A 20,878-nucleotide genomic window follows, 5' to 3' on the forward strand; every position below is an offset into this window, starting at 1 on the left:
CTTTGAGGTCATTTTTCAAAAAATTCACCAATTTCTATAAAACACTATAACTTTAGGAAACAATTGCAACTTGGTGGTTTGGAGTACAAAGATATTTCTACCCATTTTTGATTCACCAGAATCTGTTCTTTCTAGTAATGGGTAGTTTTCTTGGGTAAACCTACTGTTAGTGGAATGTTTGGCCTTGAAATCAAAAGTATGCCGTTTGGGGAGTGTTGCTTTGGAAATTTGGTTGTGTACTGCTTGTAGATTTTGAGCTATACAAGTGAGAAATCTCCATAAAACTATATATATTTGGTATTGTCGCGTTCAGGAGACATAGACCTTTCTAAATCAGCTGTGTTCTCGTACGTAAAATGAATGATGTTTCTGATATATGTGATTGTTCTTCGTGCAACATGATTTTTTTCATTTTATTTGACACTTAGAATCCAATATTTTTTTAGAGAAGTAGAATTACACCAAAATTCTTGCATATTGTGAAAGTTCAGGTTGTCCTGAAAAAAACAATATATTGTTTTCCTGGGTTAACTAAAAGACCACCCCAGGAAAGGCCCTTAAAGTGAAAGAGTGCAAAATATCTAAAAACTGCTTGGCAGTAGATGTTCGCATCTAGGACAAAACGGCTGGCAGGGAAAGGGTTAAAGGGATCCTGTCATCGGAAAACATGTTTTTTTCAAAACGCATCAGTAAATAGTGCTACTCCAGCAGAATTCTGCACTGAAATCCATTTCTCAAAAGAGCAAACAGATTTTTTTATATTCAATTTTGAAATCTGACATGGGGCTAGACATTTTGTCAATTTCCCAGCTGCCCCTGGTCATGTGACTTGTGCCTGCACTTAAGGAGAGAAATGCTTTCTGGCAGGCTGCTGTTTTTCCTTCTCAATGTAACTGAATGTGTCTCAGTGAGACATGGGTTTTTACTATTGAGTGTTGTTCTTAGATCTACCAGGCAGCTGTTATCTTGTGTTAGGGAGCTGCTATCTGGTTACCTTCCCATTGTTCTTTTGTTTGGCTGCTGGGGGGAAAAGGGAGGGGGTGATATCACTCCAACTTGCAGTACAGCAGTAAAGAGTGATTGAAGTTTATCAGAGCACAAGTCACATGACTTGGGGCAGCTGGGAAATTGACAATATGTCTAGCCTCATGTCAGATTTCATAATTGAATATAAAAAAATCTGTTTGCTCTTTTGAGAATTGGATTTCAGTGCAGAATTCCGCTGGAGCAGCACTATTAACTGATTCATTTTTTTCCCATGACAGTATCCCTTTAATTTAATAAGGAAATAGAGACAGGGCTGGTAAAGGTATCCCATATCTGTACAGTACAGATTTACCTGTGAGCCACCTTCAAATGCTTAAAGAGTTGGGGAGCAACACAAGCAGTAATGCTTATTACTTTCGTGTACGTTTCCAGTTTATAGCAACATCTCCAATTCACACAGTTTAAATCAAAATCAGTAGGTTGTTGATTATAGTCATTGTTCAAATTCTGAAGTAGTCAGTGCTACAATGGAAATGTAATTAAAGTCGTACAATTTTATGGAAAACCCACACTGTTAGTAGAATTTCATTGACTCTAATAATTTTAGGAAATGGCAGTGGCAGTGGCATTTCAATATGCGCTAAACAAATTCATTGATAGTATGGTTTAAAAAAAAAAGTCGAATAATCATGCAGATCGAGAAATTGTGCAAAGCTGCACCCAATCAGAATAAAACATGTCTGCAAATGTTTCAGAATTTGGAAAAATGCTATATTTAGCAAATGTCTAATCTTCAAACCTAATACCATTAATACAATAATTATCAGTTACATATCATCAAAGCCTAAAACAGATATGGGACTAATGTCAAAATACAGTAGGATAAGATAGACTGTACTGCAAATAGCCTTTTGGTGTCATGTATATGGTCCTAATTCTACTCACCTAACTCTATGCCACAGTAGGTCAGACTGAATTTGAGGACAATGAAATTGTTTTAGTATCTCCCCTCATACCTGGAAAGCTGACTAGAATCTCAAGGCCTCTGAACCTCAGCCAAATTCTCTTAAGACAAACAGACAAGCAATGATCAGTTCATTTGCCCAGGTCAAGAGAACTCGTTACTAGCCCCGTATTCTATTCATGACCCAATGAGATCATCTGCAGCCAAGAATTTCTACCCTGCTCAGCTAATATCTGATAGAGCATAAATAAAAGATCAGGGGAGCATGGCTTTGAGTTAATACAAGGGAAAATAGGATGCCATCTTAGTCAGGATTGGGCATATTAAAACTTGCTGGGCAAGTGGAGAGTTAATTAAAAATAACACATTCAAAATACACACAAATAGACTAAAAAAACAGAGGGCTGGGTACCAACTATTTTACTATATACTGTCATGGGAAACATTTTTTTATTCAAAACACATCAGTTAATAGTGCTGCTCCAGCAGAATTCTGCACTGAAATCCATTTCTCAAAAGAGCAAACAGATTTTTTTATATTTAATTTTGAAATCTGACATGGGCTAGACTTATTGTCAGTTTCCCAGCTGCCCCCAGTCATGTGACTTTTGTTCTGATAAACTTCAGCCAATCTTTACTACAAAGCTGCTTGGAGATGACAGTGATAGCGATACATTTAAAATAAACTTAAAATCTATAGAAATACAGTCTGGACATAACATGAATATGGCAATAATACTGAAAACTGTGTAGAAAAGCTGAATGTGTTTATAAATGTGTATAATTATGTGATATCAGATTTATTTTATATTTTAGTGGAGGTCTGTATACAGGCTTGCATTATTTATCACAATCTTTTTAGTTATTATCAATGTGCCAAAGAACAATGCAAAAGTACAGCCCTTATGAGCTGGAAATTTAAGCTGAAGCACAACAGAGAGTTTAAGGGCGAAGACATACATAGCAATTTGTTGCAGCAAGTGGCCATGACTTTTTAAACAAATTGCAGGGACTGATCACCATAATGCAGGCATCCTACTAGTCACTGTGCTCAACGCAAGTCACCGCAATCATAGGTTTTAAAAAGTCTTGGCAACTTGCTGCAAAGAATCACTACTTGTGTCTTCACAATAATTGGGGGAAATGGGACAAATATATTTATGGAAAAAGGTGCAAGATGGCCTGTCATTTGAGATAAAAATGGTCCAAAATCCAACCAGGGCAAGAGCTCATCAGTCTGAGAAATACCATCAGACCATGGGGTATATTAATCAAAGAGCAAAGTTAGAGATCACCACAGTACACTAGAGTGAAATTCCGCCACTCTACCCATGACTTTCATTGATATGTCCCTTTCCATGATCCACATCAATATTACATATTGATACACTATACTTTTGTGGTCAAAATACACACAACCCTTCATATAAACATTCAGAATGCATTAGACTTGGGCCAACATGAGGCCAGCTTAATCCATAAGCAACACCTTTATTTATACCTATTTATACACAGCTTTTACATTCCCCATTCCCTGCTCCAGTGAAGCTTACAATCTAAAAGCCCTACCCCTATAGTCTATTTTTCAAGAGTTTGTGGAAGGAAACCAGAGTAGAGGGAACTTACAAGCACAAGAAGAACAGAAAATGATATTGTACTTAGTGTTTCTGCTGGTATTGACCGTACAACCTCAATGGGAAAGCTAACCGCAGTACAAATGCAATGCCTAAAGTTAAATAATAAAAGACATTAACCTCTTTAATCGGTTATATAATAATTGAAAAAAGTTAGGAGTATAAAATACGAGTCTACAAAAGATCCCGCCAAGCCTGCAGCATATTTTGCTTTAAACTAATTTTCATTGTTTTATGTATGTGTCATTTTTCACTGGGCTATGGAGTGCAATAAAAAGAAAGCTGTGCCATAAGGAACGTATATGTGACACAAATGTCCTTGGAGAATGCCAAGAATAAATTAACAGGACAGGGTAGTAGTAATTAATTTCTTTTTGCAGCACTTTGCATTTTTTCCATTTCCTAAAGCAGATAGGGTAACAATTTGAATGCCAAAGACGGATGTTCAATGTAGAGGAGTCAGTTGTCAGATGGTCAAGTGGACTTCTTCTTTCCACTTGATTAAGCTAGAAATGGAATGTACCATTGTTTTTATTATTTGCAAGAAAAAAAAAATTTTGCCTTTTAGTCTTTCAAAAAGAAAAAAAAACCCTGAAATAAGAGAGGAGGCAACAATCAAAACCAGTGTGTTTTAGAGATAGCAGCTTTCAAAATGAGTAATGACACAGAGTAGGGAGTGCTTGCTCTGGAGGCAATGGATCCAAATACCTTTTGGGAGACAGAAAACAGAAAGGTTTTTGGAAAAGGCTATTAAGAGCTATCATCATTGGAAGTTCTCTAGAAGATGTAGTGCTGGGACTTTAGCAGAAATCATATAGCAGTCTGAATGGAACTTCAAGTTTTGATGGATTTTTACTCCCAGAATATTCCCAACAAACTAAACAAACTTATTAAGGTAGTTGAAATTAAGTAAGCTCTATAAAGAAATACTGTAGGTCAAACTTCCATGCCTTTATATGCATGCTATAGCTTCACCAGCGCTGTCCATTTTTCCCGAGTAGATGACAAACTTCATGGCCATTGGCCGAATAATGGAAAAATGATGATGTCACGCACAGAAATAAATGCAGCTTGTACGAAGTAAAGGGTCATAAAATACATTGGAGGGCCACATCGCTCCACTGGGGCTTCCAGTCGAAAAGAGTTTTCTACTCCCTGGACCTCAAGTTTTGTTTTTCATACAGCTATTAGAGTTCTCCTTCGTATTTATCCTTCGTATTTATACATTGTCAAATGATTTATTTTAAAATATGTAATTTCTCAAAGCACGGCAAACGGTATTAGACAATCACTTGCCAAACGATACCATTCTAATAACATAATCAATCTTTTGAATAAACAGAGAAAACCCTGAATTTTTAATATACAGTAATGAATACTTATTGTGACATGGTCTGTTTGAGACTCGTACTATATAATTATTATCTGTAGACTCACAACCATAAAGAAAAATAAGACAGATGCTGTTTTGACATGTTTGTGATACTATGTGGAACATTCACTAAGATTCGTAGTTGCGCTGGCGTCCACTTCGCTGTGCTTCGCCGCACTTTGCCAGGCGTATTTTGCCAGCGCTACGCAAATTCACTAAAATCCAAAGTTGCGCTCAGGGGTAGCATAAGGTTGCGAAGTTGTGCTAGCGTTGATTCGCCAAGCAAAGCGAAGTTACGCTAGCGATGGTTAATTTGCATACGGCGCCAAATTGAATTTACAATGGAGGTATATGTGAACTACACAAGCCTGGGAAACCTTCAAAACAGCAAATAAAATTTTTATTTTGCCCTACACATGTGCCCACTGTATAGTTAAGTTGCCATGAGTTAGGAAATGTAGGGGGGAAGTAGGGGAGCCCCATAAAAATGTTCGATCTTTTTCAGCCTATCGACCATAATAAAGAAAAAACGCCAGCGTTTTTTGGGACTTAGAAATTTTTTTTACTTTTTTTGAAGCAATCCCAATCTACTCTATTGCGCTTCGCCTGGTCTGAGGTGGCGAAGGAAGTCTAGCGTAAAAAAGGTAGCATTTAGAACAATGCGCGCGTTAGTGAATTTGCGTAGTTACGTCCGTTGCGCAAATTCGCCAGGCGTAAGGGTGCGAAGTAACACTAGTGAAGTTATGCCAGCGTCCGTTAGTGAATCAGCGAAGTAACAATAATGCCCAACGCTAGCGAATTCACGCTAGCGTTAGGTGCTTCGGCGCTTAGTGAATTTGCCCCTATATATTTTCTCTCTGCTTTACTAAGCAGCACCAACAGGGTCCCAGGGTAAAGTTAGGAAATACAAACAGGCATTCTCTCATTCGGGGGAAAAGAATAGCCCATAAATCCGAAAAGACTGCCAGCTAGTGGCAGAATTCTGTCGGACGGTGGCAGCTGCAATAAAACCTGATTTTCTGGATATCTTCAGCTGATCAGGTATATCATAAACTAGTTCATTCTAACAGAAAAGTAATTTCTTAAAAAGATACCCAGGAACCAATTCTTGCAGAACAGTTTTGGGATTAGGGGAAGAAAGAGTGCACAGCTGCCTAGTTTATAAAATTATAAATGGGGACAAAGAATGACTCGAACTGACTCATTTCCCAAAGCAGCACTCAATGTAAAACGTACAAATCAGCCCAAAGTCTCATGGTTAGTGATGGGCAAATTCCCGCGATTCGCCACCGGTGAATAAATTAGCAAAACCGTGAGAATTCGCCGGCGTCAAAAAAATGGACGATGGCACATTTCCGCGGCGAATTTGAGCCAGCATCCAAAAAACAAATTTTTGCGAATTTTTCTCAGTTTCGCGAATTATGTGGGAAATTCACACATTTTTAGACAAAATGCCCCAAATTCGCCCATCACTACTCATGGTTGTACCCTCAGTTGGGGGAACCCTGGAAATACCATAAGCTCAAGGTAGGTGTTAATTCAAACTCAAAACCATATTCCCCCGTCTTGTACAACGGAAGGATGCATCTATGTCTGTATGTAAATTACATACGAATACTAACTGAAATATGACGTAGAGGGCCCCTACTCCATAGAGCTTGTAATCTACAACTACATCCTCATGCCCCATGCAATGCTACATGGCCTCCCAATAGGAATGTGAAAACTGACCCTATCATACTATTATGATAGAGACCTTCGATTGTAATTTCTAATGGGGCAAGGACTGATGTGAATTATGTACAATTTCTGTAATTAGATTTAATATGTAAAGACAGCATAATCCAATATTAGTCAAGGTAGTGTAACATTGGTCCCACATTTCTCACAAACGGGGTATCTGCAGTTCCAGTACTCCCTATAATTAAATGCATTGTCAATAATAAAACCTGCGAAAAATATTTACAATCACCCTTAACCCAAAGGGAAACTATTTTACATTATATAATGTTGTTTTATGTTGTAACAAAATCGTATTTTCATGTATCATTCTATTACAGTGAGCAGCAAACAAAATACCTGCCAAAGGCTTCCTATTTTTTCCATCACTTTCTGAATGTTATAGAGCCTGGCAGACAAAGAAATTAATACATTAATCCCATCACTACCTCCCCCCTACCTCCCTCAGGGGCTCTGGCAGTATCAGCAGAAAAACCTTATGTTCTTCTCGCAGCTGCAATCTCATACAAGGTGCTTGAAAGGAAGCAAAGCCCAATGCTAGCGAGTATGTGTGGCCAGGTAGGGAGCAAATTCAGCCCTAAGTGCAGCGTTTCCTTCAAATGAAGTCCTGGAAAACTCAACTACAGAAAGATTAAGAAGTATAAGGAGAAACTGCACTTACTGATGTAGCTTGATGCATCTGGTACAACACCAGGACCAGTAACATGGGAATTTATGAGGAAGCTTTGTGATGGGACTCATGACACGCATAGTAAAGACTGGAACAGTAGTGCTTTGACGGTCGTTGGGCCTATATCCATTCAGTTGTTCTGGATGTATTACAGGCATGTAAAATTATGATGGAGGGGGAATGGAAAGTAGGAGCGAGCCTTCTCACCCCAAGCTTTAGATTTATGATATTGGTGGCAATAAGCCATGGAAATGGGCACAGATCCAATACTAAAAAAAGAACATCATGAAGCTATTTCAATTAAAAATACTACAGGGCAGTTCAGCGGCAGTTGTGCTTACAGCTTCGATCTGGTTTTGACATAAGTTTGTTTTACTTCGGTTTGATTAATGCTGTTATGAAAAGTTTAGCATTAGAATAGAAGGTGACCAGGAATGAAGATGCAGAAGAGGGGTTCACTGTCTATGCAGGAAAGCTGGCGTCCTTATGGGGGTAATAAAACAAATCAGTAATGACCAGCCTGCAACCCTACAGTTGCTGTTGAACTTACTGAATGTGTTGTTTAATCCACCTCTTTCCTAGCCTTTGAAGTAAAAAAATCTTCTTGCCCAACCCTAAACCCAACCATTCAGATGGCACACTGGCAACAGCCATCATTACGAACAGACAGAAGTCAAGGATGCAAGATAACTGGATACTGTTTGAGAAAGTGGGGAATAATCTGGTGAGGGGAAGGCACATTAAAGTAAGTGATGCAATTGAATACCCAGTTTGGTGTTGGGGTAACATCAGCCCAATTATGCCTAATGTCCCAGCAGCGGTGACCTTTGTAATAAAGCAACCAAAGAAGAAGAGTATGATACTGGCGGTGCCAAAGTTGCAAGTCATCTAATAGATAACCAAACCCATGGTGTAAAATGTAAGTTAGAAGAGCTCACACTGGACAGTTGTAAGAGGGAAAAGTCAATTCTTAAAGGAAATGACTAAACAGGAATTTGAAATATGTGCATGCAGGTGTATGAATTCAGACAATACAGGATACACAGCAGCAACACAAATCTGCCCAAAATAGAGCTCCCTTAAAATACAGGTACGGTTTCTGTTATCCAGAAGACCTGGGTTTTTCAAATAAGAATTTTGTTTGTAATTTGGATCACCATCCTAAAAAAATCATTTACACATTAAATACATCCAGTAATATTGTTTGGCCTCCAAGAAGGATTTTTTATGTCTTTGCAGGGATCAAGTACAAGATACTGTTTTATAACAGTAAAACATAGAAATTATTTTTAACAATTTGAATTATTGGTTGGGATGGCCTTCCCATAATTCAGAGCTTACTGGATATTAATTTATTGGGACATACTGCCATAAATAATCATTCATTTAGAAGAGAAGATTGCACTGATTTTTGAACTGTGGATCCCTGCAATTGTACCGGGCATGTTACACATAGGTAGGCTCTGGAGCTGCTCCCATACAGTAGCAATGAACAAGTCTCTTTCCCATTTAGTGCTTTGTTCTTTGCAAAGTGGTCCTTTCCTCCAAGTGTAACATCAGCTGGTTCCTGGCAGGCTTAGCAAGGCATTTAGAAAGAATACACATGAGCCTAAGGACACCTTCACAGGCAAACAATGTACTTGTTTCCCAGAGGTACATGCTGGAGAATGTTTTGGTACAGACAGTGCGAACAAATTGCTGCAGAGGACAAAAGGACAACATTGCAATTTTATATGCCGGTACATCTTGGTTCTAGGTCTTAAAAAGCTACCAACATCTTGGTCAGCTAGAAAAAAAGCCCTGACTTATCTGGAAGTGTTTTTTGCCATTCCAAATGAAATCACCACATTGGCTAGAATGAAGCTAAGTAATTATTTCCTGAAAGACAATTTGTTAAGCGCTGACTGCAGGAAGCAATTTATATGGCTGCCTTTGCAAAGGAGACGTTAAGAGGGTCATTATAGGCAGCACTACAACCAAATAATAAAAAGAGCATGTGCCTTATATATGCCGGCTATTGACATTTTGTATTAAAAGTGTATACAGTTATTGGAAGCCTTAGACGTTTCACCTAACTATAGCTTAGTAAGGATTTTAAAGCCACAGAATAACATATTTCATATGTAAATAGCAGAAAAGTTATTAAACCAGTGACACGACTAAGCACTATATCATTATAACTGATGACATCACTGAACACCTTGTACAGTGAATAATGTACCCCTATTGTAAAATTGAAGGCTATTATAACTCACCAAGGAGTTTCATTACTAATATATCCTTATATTTTCATTATTACTACTATTAATAATGTATTTATAGAGCCCCAAAATATTCCGCAGCACTGTAAAATATATTGGTTTATACAAAGAACAGAATTACAGTATATATATATATATATATATATATATATATATATATATATATATATATATATATATATATATATATATATGTATCAGTGACTACACCAAAAAAAGCTGGCTGGAATATAAGTGCTCACTGTGCCATACCAAGCATTCATATAGATTTTACATGTTCCATGACTTAATTAGCATCCAGACAGGGAAACCATGTATATGTATGCAAGGAATTAAACTCTCTGGGTATGACAGTGCCAGTCTAATAATACAAATACAGCAGGGCTAGTTTAACTAACGTCCTCTGCCTATAAACTAAAATGAATGCCACTAGCCAATTAGAACACATACAGAATTACAAAGTAGAACATAGTGACACAGAATTGCACATTTCTTTTAATATTTACAAATGCTAGGAAACAATACGGTCTTATACCAAATGAATTAAATAACTGCTCAGAGAGAGATGGATGTAAAAAAATTACTTATATGGCAAGTGAAAGTTTTTGACAGCTGGATAATCTTGCTTAATATGTCTTAAAAGACGAAATGGTGATATACATACAAACACAGGAACAAAGGGGACTTGCTCAAGGGCTGACCATGTAGGGAAGCGTCGTAATCAATATTCATTATCCAGGTCAAAGTGTAACGGTATAGTGTAAACATGTTGATTAAAGCAGAATGTTACTTAACCGTAAAAGGCTCTAGGATACTACAGACGCATGGGGAGTAGAAGATGGATTAAAGGATAAAAGAGTTATGATGTAATTGATATAAATGGTACAGCAAAGGTATAAGCAAATGGTTCAAGATTGTTCAAATTTTTTGGTGAAAATAGAAAGAATGGGTAAGTATTACAAGATGTGGGGGCACATTTACTAAGGGTCGAATTTTGAAGTGCTAAAACTTAAAAATTCGACCATAGAATTTTTTAAATTATATTTAGCAGTTTTCAATCGAATTAAAATAGTTCGATCGATCGTAGAAATTGCTCGAATCGAACGATTTAATCAATTGATCGCACAATTTTCAAAAAAAAAAGCCAAATGTTCTAGGTTCTAGGAGGTCCCCATAGGCTAACATAGCAATTTGGCAGGTTTAAGGTGGCGAAGTCGAAGTTTCGAAGTCAACGTTTTTTTAAGAGAAAGTACTTCGATTTTCGAATGGTCGAATATTCAAAGTATTTTCAATTCAAATCGAAGTCGAAGTCAAATTTGGCCTATTCGATGGTCGAAGTACCCAAAAATTACTTTGAAATTTAAAGTTTTTGAATTCGAAATTTCACTTCGACCCTTAGTAAATATGCCCCATGGTCCCAATAAAAATCATGGTATTATTCTCTTAATGGAGCCATACTTGCAAATGGTAACCAAGGTATATGCTCACAAATCCCAGAGAAGATGCTCCCAACCCGTGGTATGTCCAATTGGGGGCAGGACCAGTTCTTTAGGTATTTATTATTAATATATATATATATCTATCTATATATATATATATATATATATATATATATATATATATATATATATATATATATATATATATATATACTGACAGAAGCAGCGGCACTCTGATCCGTATCAATGATGTTGTTGTGGGTGCTTTATCAAATATAAAATGTATAATCCTGCACATAGAGCCGCACACCAAGTTTTCTAGTGAATTATATCACCTTTATTGCATGAATTACAGGGACACTAATTCATGCAATAAAGGTGATATAATTCACTGGAAAACTTGGTGTGCGGCTCTATGTACAGGAATATATATATATATATATATATATATATATATATATATATATATATATATATATATATATACATACACCTTTATAATAGTGTTGTGGAACTTCAAGAACTGGAGAGCACTCGAGGTGAAAATATAGATTTTATTTGACATGATCTCCATGGATTTCTGATTCTGAACTCACAAAGAGCCAGAACCCCAAACAAAGAAATAAGAGTTTTTATGAACTTGGGAACCGATGACATAAGAACTTACGGGCATAAAAGGGTGTTACCATTGGCAGACAATAGAGATATCGCTTCACAGCACAGAAAAACAAATAACTGCTCAAATAAACAATGGGATGGTTCTTCCTCAAGGTCAAGGTGATATGACCAAGCTAGAATAATAACAGAATCCATCCAAGTCAGGGAGACTCCCGGGGGAATCTGCATTCACAGAATTTTTATCCTTTCCCAATACCAAGGTGGATGTAAAAAAAATTTTGAGTCATCCGGATAATGCTCCAAATAATAGGCATTGTGAAAACCCCTATAAAATAAAAAAAAAAGCCAGTACAAGTAAGTAATTATATTTGAATTCCTTGTTTTAACAACTCTAATGGGTTTAAGTAACCCTGTGAGTATTAGAGCAAAACTGCATTATTCAGTTCTTATTGGTATGGAAGTGAAAGAATTAATTCCTAGCTGTTTCTCGGCGTATGATCTTCCTAAATCCACTCGCCCCATGATATATGAGCCTTCTGCTATATTTATATGGATCAGACAAAAAAATGACTCCATCTGGTGCACAGATTTCTATCGAAAGCTGAGAAAGAGTCTGCTGTGGCCTCCTTTGTACCTGTCAAGGGCCGAGAGCTCTAGGGAGGTTTAAAGCTGACCAAAGAAAAAATGCTCTCATTTCAACAGTGATAATCCATTTCAATCTTTTTTGAGCATATGCTGTGATGTGTGGGACTGTACTCTAAATCAGAGGCTAACCCACTGGTCTCCTAATTCAGACCACAGGAGCTACCAACACGCACATGTTCCAGGGGTGATGCCTTGTGAGAGCACCTTGCGTGGGTGATATCTGATTTGCCCACTTTGAGTGGGCCCTAGGGCCCAAAGATCAGATTGCAAGGCCAGGAATGCAGGTGGTGGGATCAAGGACCACATGAACAATACAGTCCACAATCCGATAGGAATTTTAAGTCAGCCTTATCGTCATCTGGACTATTTTCAAACGTTGTCTGTCTGCAGCTTTTATCAGCCCGAATATGGCCACCCTAAGGGGCACATTTACTAAGTTGGAGTGAGGGATTCGAAGTAAAAAAACTTCGAATTTCGAATAATTTTTTTGGGTACTTCGACCATCGAATAGGCTACTACGACCTTCGACTACGACTTCGATTTGAAAGATTCGAAGGCATGACTATTCGACCATTCGATAGTCGAAGTACTGTCTCTTTAAAAAAAACTTCGACTACATACTTCGGCAGTTTAAACCTACCGAGGTACAATGTTAGCCTATGGGGAGTTTCCCCACCAGTTTTGTAAGGTTTTTTTGATCGAAGAAAAATCCTTCGATCGATTGATTAAAATCCTTTGAATCGTTCGAATCAAAGGATTTCATCAAATGCATCGATTTTTCCTTTGATCGGTCGTAGGATTTGCGGTAAATCCTTCGAAATCGTAGGATTTTACTTTGAGGGTCGAATTCGAGGGTTTATTAACCCTCGATATTCGACCCTTAGTAAATGTGCCCCCTAATGTGTTCCTTTCCAAGCAGTATGTCTTTTAGCTCTGATTGACATGGGTAACTGTGTCTGCCAACACAAAGAGCAGGGCAGACAAGTTGTTTTACTGGGGATTTATATTGCTGGCAGGAAAAAAAGTATCTATAAATGCTGTTAATCAGTATTTAGGGATGGATATCCCAAATGTGCCAAACTATTGTGGTTATGTAATATAAGGAACTAAGTTTGCCCAGGGGCAGTAAACCATAGCAACCAATCAGCAGGTAGCATTTAATAGTCACCTGTTTAAATGCAAGAATCTTATTGGTTGTCATGTGTTTCTGCTCCTGGGCAAACTTAGTGCCTTATATTACATATGGGGGTTTATGTTTTATCCAACCATAACATTTTCTTATCTGGCACCTTATTTGATATATGAAACATACTTTTTATCCATAGGGTACCTGGCAAATCAAGTCACGAGTACATTTTACCCACTGAGCCGTCAAACCCATTAAAATGTAAACAATATATATTGATGCTGCATTTTAAGAACTGGGAAAAAAGCATGGCAGGCAAGATGCGCTGTGTGTTCTTGTTTGGTACATATTTATGCAAATATGCCCTTTATCATTTTCAGTTCTATTTACCCTAACAAATGTTTAGAAAATGTCCCCAGAGTACTTGATATTCACACATTTCACAAGAGGCTGGAGGGGAAAGGTTGGCTGGATCATCAGCAGTCACAAAAACTATCACAGCATTCTGTATTTGGCTGCTCCTTTAATTATATATATTAAGTACCTTTACTTATTCTCTGCAAGCATCCAGGGACAGTCCTGTCAGTAGGAAGGCATGCAACTACCATCAAATTGATGTACCACATACAGCTTTCCATGCATGCCCATAAGACAGAGCAAACATAAATCCATTTTGTAAGAAGTGCAACTTTTAACCAGAAGTTAAAGCAATGATACAAATATTTCGCTCTTTGAAGTATTGCCCAAATTCCATGGGAAGTTAACATGAGGTGGGGAGGCGAAGGTACCTTGGTTTCCCAGGGTGGAAAAAAGCATAACTCAGTCTCACAAAATCCTCTTGTAGAGGTTCTGAGCAGAATGTGAAAAAGCAGAAAATCTGCGTGCCATAAGCCTAATCCTGGTACTTCTGAAAAATTAGTCTTGGATCAAGAGACTTCTATAACTGCTTTGCTTCCCCAAAAATCCACCCCAAAAAGATGGATTTGGTATGACAGAATATTAGGGATGTATAATTTCTAGATGTATTCTGACAATCCAACAATTGGGGCATCCCTACAAAATATGGAGGTGCATCACTGGAAGATCACTTCTTTGGATAAGGTAAGGGTTTGCACTTTCCACGAACATCGTGGGGGTCATTTATAAACTTCGCGCAGGGCAGATTGGTTCGCAAAGTGAATATATTTGCCCTGCGCATGGTTATATTTATAAAGCTGAATAAGAGGGTGCATACAGAATTGCGAATTTTTTATTCACAATGCGAATGTCTAAAGGGGCTTTATAAATATGTCACAATTCGCAAATTGCGGATATTTATGCGCACACTCTGCGACTCAATTACGCCACAACTTTGGTGGCGGATAAAATATTCGCAAAACAGTTTTGCAAACTGCAAATTTAACGCTATTTTCGCGCACAACAACCTCGCACATTGGGTGCGCTCGCGCAAACTCCTGTCTCATTTGCGCGCCATTTGCGAAAATTTATTCACACTGCGAATTCGCAAAAACCGGAAAGACAGGCAGAGCAGTGCAATATATTAGCGCTCAGCAAAAAACATGCGCAATACAACCATTTGCGAAAAATATGCGCTGCGCAAACTTTATAAATGACCCCCCGTAAGTTTTGTATGGCCACCAAGTGATCACCCCCACCAATGCATAATGCAAATAGAAAGCGTATGTTACATAGATAATTGATCATATATGCAGCAGCATTAGAAGTACTGTATACGAACATTTTGGGGCAGATTTATCAAAGGTCAAAGTGAATTTTCAAATGAAAAAAAAACGAATTTCGAGGTATTTTGTATGTACTTCGACTAGGGAATAGTCCGATTTGAATTTGAAAAAAATTCGAAAATTTGAATATCCAAATTTATCATGTACTGTTCTCTATAAAAATTTGACCATTCGCCATCTAAAACCTGCCGAATTGCTGTTTTAGCCTATGAGGGACCTCCTAGAACCTATTTGGAGTCAATTGGTGGACTTTAAAAAATCAAAGTTTTTTTTGGGGAATCTATTCGAACGAAAATGGACCTATTCGACCCAAAAAAAACTTTGACTTAATTTTGGATGGTCTTTTTGAATTTGAATTTCGACGTTTTTTCAGTTCGAAATTTGACCCTTAAATAAATATGCCACCAAGTCATCCTGAATACGGCTCCTAAACCATGTCCTATGGAAGCTGAAACAGCTAGTGTATGTATAGGGTCATACATTTGGTCCCAGTGCTGCATCTGAGCCTTGTCTAAACCATACAAGCACAGCAAGGGCATTTGGAATTCTGAAAAAGTGAGCATCTTGCACTTGCTGCCGTACAAGAACAGCTGCCAAAGACATGACCAACTAATTACTGTCTGGTGGCTGCGCATCCTAACAGCTTGCCCAACAATCCACTTACCAAAGAAACACATTGCACAGCTACGACTCCATAATCGGGACATCTGCAAGCGGATTTCAATAGAGCGTGTAGCCTGCAAATAATTACACCATTCTCAGGGAAACCACTAATTATGAATTAATGGCTCAAAAATCTGAATTTAAAAAGTTTTTTTTTTAATAGGTGCCCCATATTAGTTAGTGAGATTTGTCTATATTGTTGTGTGTTGTGTGTATTGTTAATGCTTTATGTTTGATTTAATCTCATAAGGAACCAATATCAGGGCCCTATGTGTGTTGGAGTGACCTCACATTCCCCATAATTTCTACAATGCATTGCACATAGATACCCCGGTGGTGGCAGGAATATTTCTTGCAAATCATCCCAGTAGCAACATTTACCCCAGGGTCCATAGGTACCTAGTTACGCTACAGAAGGAGGAATAATACAAGAGGGAACCTTCTAGTACAGTACAATATGGCTGTGTAATTTCCATGCCCCATCTATATAAGCAATACGTGGTTATCTCAGAGTAATTCCCCCAGTCTTCCACACCTCCCAACTGACCCGATTCTGACAGCTCAGCTCACAGTCCCGGGTTCTTACTGAAATGTCCCGAGTTTCTATTTGACCTTCTGCACTGACTCCAGAAAAAGATTCAACGTTTCTGAAAGTTAATTAAATAAGAGGCTTTTTGGCAGAGAGCCCAGAACACTGAGCAGCCGCACTTCGATACATTGGTAACAAATTAGGATCAGCAAAGCTACAATTTTAACTATTTAAGATAAGCAGGTCTCTTGAGGAAACTGTGACTCACAGCTTAAAGGGCAATTTCAGCTTCATTAGCAAAACTATGACACGGTCCTAAAAATCACAGAAATGTGTTCAAACTTTCATCAAACCTACCAAAGTTTTTAAAATTGTCATGGTAATTAGGGGGTGTGGCCATAAATGGGCATGTTCAAAAAAATTCAAATGTTGGGAGGAATGGTCTTCCATTAAAGGAAACATAATATTTTAAGACAGGCCCTGTTCTCTGACACAGAAAATAAAAAGGGATTACAGATAAAAATGATCTCCAGAGACAGAGACCAAACCAGCAGTGGAGAAAGGGAAAGAAAACAAGTTAATTCGATTGCAATTGCATTCATAAATAGCTTTTTTTTCCATTAGACAACACTTTAGTTTTGGGTTTGCATCCCCTTTAAGTTCTACCCGAGTATGGAAAGTTTTCTATGCATGTTGTGAACCTTACCACCTATCATGTCGAATACAGCATGTCCAATGAGCTGCACTGACCCTCTACAGTGACGGGAGAATTTATTCGCCAGGAGTGAATTCACGGCAAATTCACGCGATTCGCCACCGGCCAATAAATTCGCAAAACCGCAGAGAAAATTAGTGAGCAAATTTGCACCGGGCAAAAAAATAACAGACGCCGGCGTCAAAAGAACGGACCCCGGCGTCTCGTTTTTTGCAAAACCGCAGAGAAAATTCACGAGCACAACAGACGCCGGCGTCAAAAGTATGGACCCCGGCATCAAAAACGAGACGCCGGCACCGTTTTGTGAATTTTTTGCAGTTTCGCAAATTTCGCACGAAATTCGCCCATCACTACCCCTCTGTGAATGATCCATCAATAACTAATATTTTATTAACATGTAAAAGCAAGTGAGAGCCCCGCTGAGATGCAGGCAGACAGATAAAATGAGATAAAAAGTGAATAGGATGATATTGTGCAGTAGGGTTGAAGAAACGGCTGAACGTGCCAGGGAATGGGACGTGCAAACAAAATGCTGCAATGCAGAACTACAACAGGACTTTCATTACCAAGTGCAGTGAAGCGGGGGAATCATTTCAAGTTTATCTATAGATTTCTGGATGACTGCAGGAAATGGGACTGATATTATAGGAGCCGTCCCTCTGTCCTCAAAGTCAAGAGCTGCTCCGCACACTGATTATTACTTACTTTTTTATCACTTAATCCTCTTTCAGGCAGAACTGTATTGACTGGTAAAGAAAGAAGGAGGCTGAATAAGCAAGCGGCGGCCTTCCAGCTGTGTCGAAGAACTCCTGCCAGGCCAAGTAAATTAGCATGTATATGCCCTTTCAATGTATTGTGTTCAGCCACATTGAACTTGGAAGGGTGATGCTTTCATATTGTATGCTTCTCTAGGGGCCATCCATTGACAGCTACAGGAACCTCATCTCTGTCGCTATACAAAGATATCTTAATGGTCATTTGTAACAGCGCTTGGGCAAAAACTAACACCAATGTTGCACATGCTAACAATATTCATTAAAGGTACTTGTATCTAAACACTTCCGCATCTTTGTGCTTTTATTATCCCACCTCTGACGCTGGGGAACCCTGAAGATACCGCCATCCTGGGCATCAAGCCAGCTACTGGTTTCTCTCTGCAGGCTACACCCATAGCCACAGCCTCACCACCTAAAGAATTACATGCTAATGCCAGAAATGTACTCAAATACAAAATATATATAAAAAAACCATAACGTATTACTTCAAGCAATCATTCGAGTCCTTAAGAGAGCCAGGTACAACACATCCAGGTCATTTGTAATGAAGAATTGCTCATCTAATAACAACCGCTGCATGGGTGAGTCTCCAGCTCCAAAACAGAATAGTTCACTTACCACAGGGGTGCCCAACCTTTTTTACCTACATTCAAATGTAAAAAGTGTTGGAGAGCAACACCAGCATGAAAAATGCCTGGGTTGCCAAATAAGGGCTGTGATTGGATATTTGGTAGCCCCTATGTGGACTGTAAGACTGTAGGAGGCTTTAGTTGGCATTACACTGCCTCCAACCCCGGAAATTAAAAAAAGCACATGTTTTGAGGCCACTGAGAACATCCAAGGGGTGAGTGAGCTAAATATTGCTCATAAGACATTGGTTGAGGATCACTTGGTGGTATAGCAGGGTAGTCCAGTGCAGACTACAGGCAGTCCTCGAGGCCATAGACGCAAAGATAGCCAAACGAGCGGATCTTTCCCCTATATGCCATTAACAAGCATGGCAATATCGGGGGTAATCTGATTGTACGGCCGAACGATCCGATTACGATGTGCAATGGGCTCCGGCAGGATCGGTCGGGTCAAAATCAAACCTGATCGTTCGACCAAACGACCAATCTCCACCGGACGAAAGCTGTCGGCACTCTCCACACACAAACCAAAAATCGTAAGAATCCTCGATTCGTACAATACGATCTGTGTGTCTATGGCCAGCTTTACATATACCCGACTTACATACAACTCACACTTACAGACGGGGGTTATGTGATTTGCTTGACTTTTATTAGCATTTAGCTTTAATAAACCACCTGCCCCAATTCCCCACTGGTCTGCGTTGTCTGCGGAGCACAGAAAGGTAAATATAAGTATGCACAGAAAGGTAAAAATAAATACTATGTTAAGACAGACATCTGTCTACGTTGCATTTAATAAGTAAATGTACATGTTTCAACTTGTATACAAATTCAACTTAAGAACAAACCTTGGGAGAATTCTTCATTCAAAAACAGCTCACACACTGAATTTAGAATCTCATTGAGGTAAAACAGGAGCAGTAAAATAAAATCCAAACATGCTCAAGTCATTTATGCTTTGATACAGAATAAGGATCTTTTGGATTTTGTTATACTACTCATGTTTAACCTCAATGAGATTCTAGGGGCCGATTCACTAACTTCGAGTGAAGGATTCGAAGGTAAAAAACCTAGAATTTCGAAGTTTTTTTTTGGGCTACTTCGACCTTCGACTACGACTTCGAATCGAAGGATTCGAAGTAAAAATCGTTTGACTATTCGACCATGTCGAAGTACTGTCTCTTTAAAAAAAACTTCGACCTCCTAGTTCACCATCTAAAAGCTACCGAACTCAATGTTAGCCTATGGGGAAGGTCCCCATAGGCTTGGCTAACTTTTTTTGATCGAAGGATATTCCTTCGATTGTTGGATTTAAATCCTTCGAATTGTTTGATTCGAAGGATTTAATCGTTCGATCGAAGGAATTATCCTTCGATCGAACTATCTGCGCTAAATCCTTCGACTTCGATATTCGAAGTCGAAGGATTTTAATTCCTAGTCGAATATCGATATATTAATTAACCCTCGATATTCGACCCTTAGTGAATCGGCCCCTTTAAGTCCAGTCTATGAACCGTTTCTGATTGGGCAGTTCGTAATACAAACTGCTTCACATAGTTTTATAGACATACAGTAGATTTTTATTTGTACAGCTGCTGAAAAGTGCAATATGCAGCTTTTGGATAACAATATTTTTTGCTCACAATGCAGCCCTTTTCCCCAGAATTGTTATGCTGAAACATATGCACATTGCACCAAAACAGAGGCAAAATACTCTGTTTTGCTTAATCATTTGCAGTGTGTGTAATAATGACATTGCTATCTAATTCACTGGACACTGGTGGTCACAAGTTGCTAGGAGCATGTTTGGGCTCAAATACCTCTTGTGAATAGCATAAATACACCATCAATTTTACATCCAAACTAGTACACTGCACTTGAATTTGTAAATGAGCCCCATAAGCCATTCTGTGCACAAAAACAACACACATTACTAGCAGCTTTCCAGTACACATTTCTTTAGGACATATTAGGTTATTCTTTTCATACTGGACCATTACACCGTTCCCCCATATATTCAACCATAAGCACTGGAGCATCCCTGAAATCTTTTAAAGGAGAACTAAAGCTTAACTAAAGAAGCAGGCTACAAATGGGGTACATTATGTTTTGGGTTTCTGTACCAGCCCAAGGCAACCACAGCCCTTTAGCAGGGATAATCTCTGCCCCAAAAGATGTCCCAGTAGCTCCCCATCTTCTTTTCTGCTGATTCACTCCACATGCTCTGTTTTGCTGTCAGTTGCTAAGTATGGGGACTGACTTACAATATACAGTACACATAGAATAGAAATGTCACAGTATAAAGCTGGCCATACACAGGGAGATCTGCTCGTTTGGCGATGTCACCAAACAAGCTGATCTCTCC

General features: G+C 38.6%; 1 protein-coding gene across 1 annotated transcript in view; it reads right to left on the reverse strand.

Moving 5' to 3' along the window:
- slit1.S (slit guidance ligand 1 S homeolog) overlaps positions 1-20,878 on the reverse strand; it is a 233,092-nt gene that overhangs the window by 195,559 nt on the left and 16,655 nt on the right.

This window comes from Xenopus laevis, chromosome 7S, assembly GCF_017654675.1.
Source record: "Xenopus laevis strain J_2021 chromosome 7S, Xenopus_laevis_v10.1, whole genome shotgun sequence".
NCBI classification, from domain to species: domain Eukaryota; kingdom Metazoa; phylum Chordata; class Amphibia; order Anura; family Pipidae; genus Xenopus; species Xenopus laevis.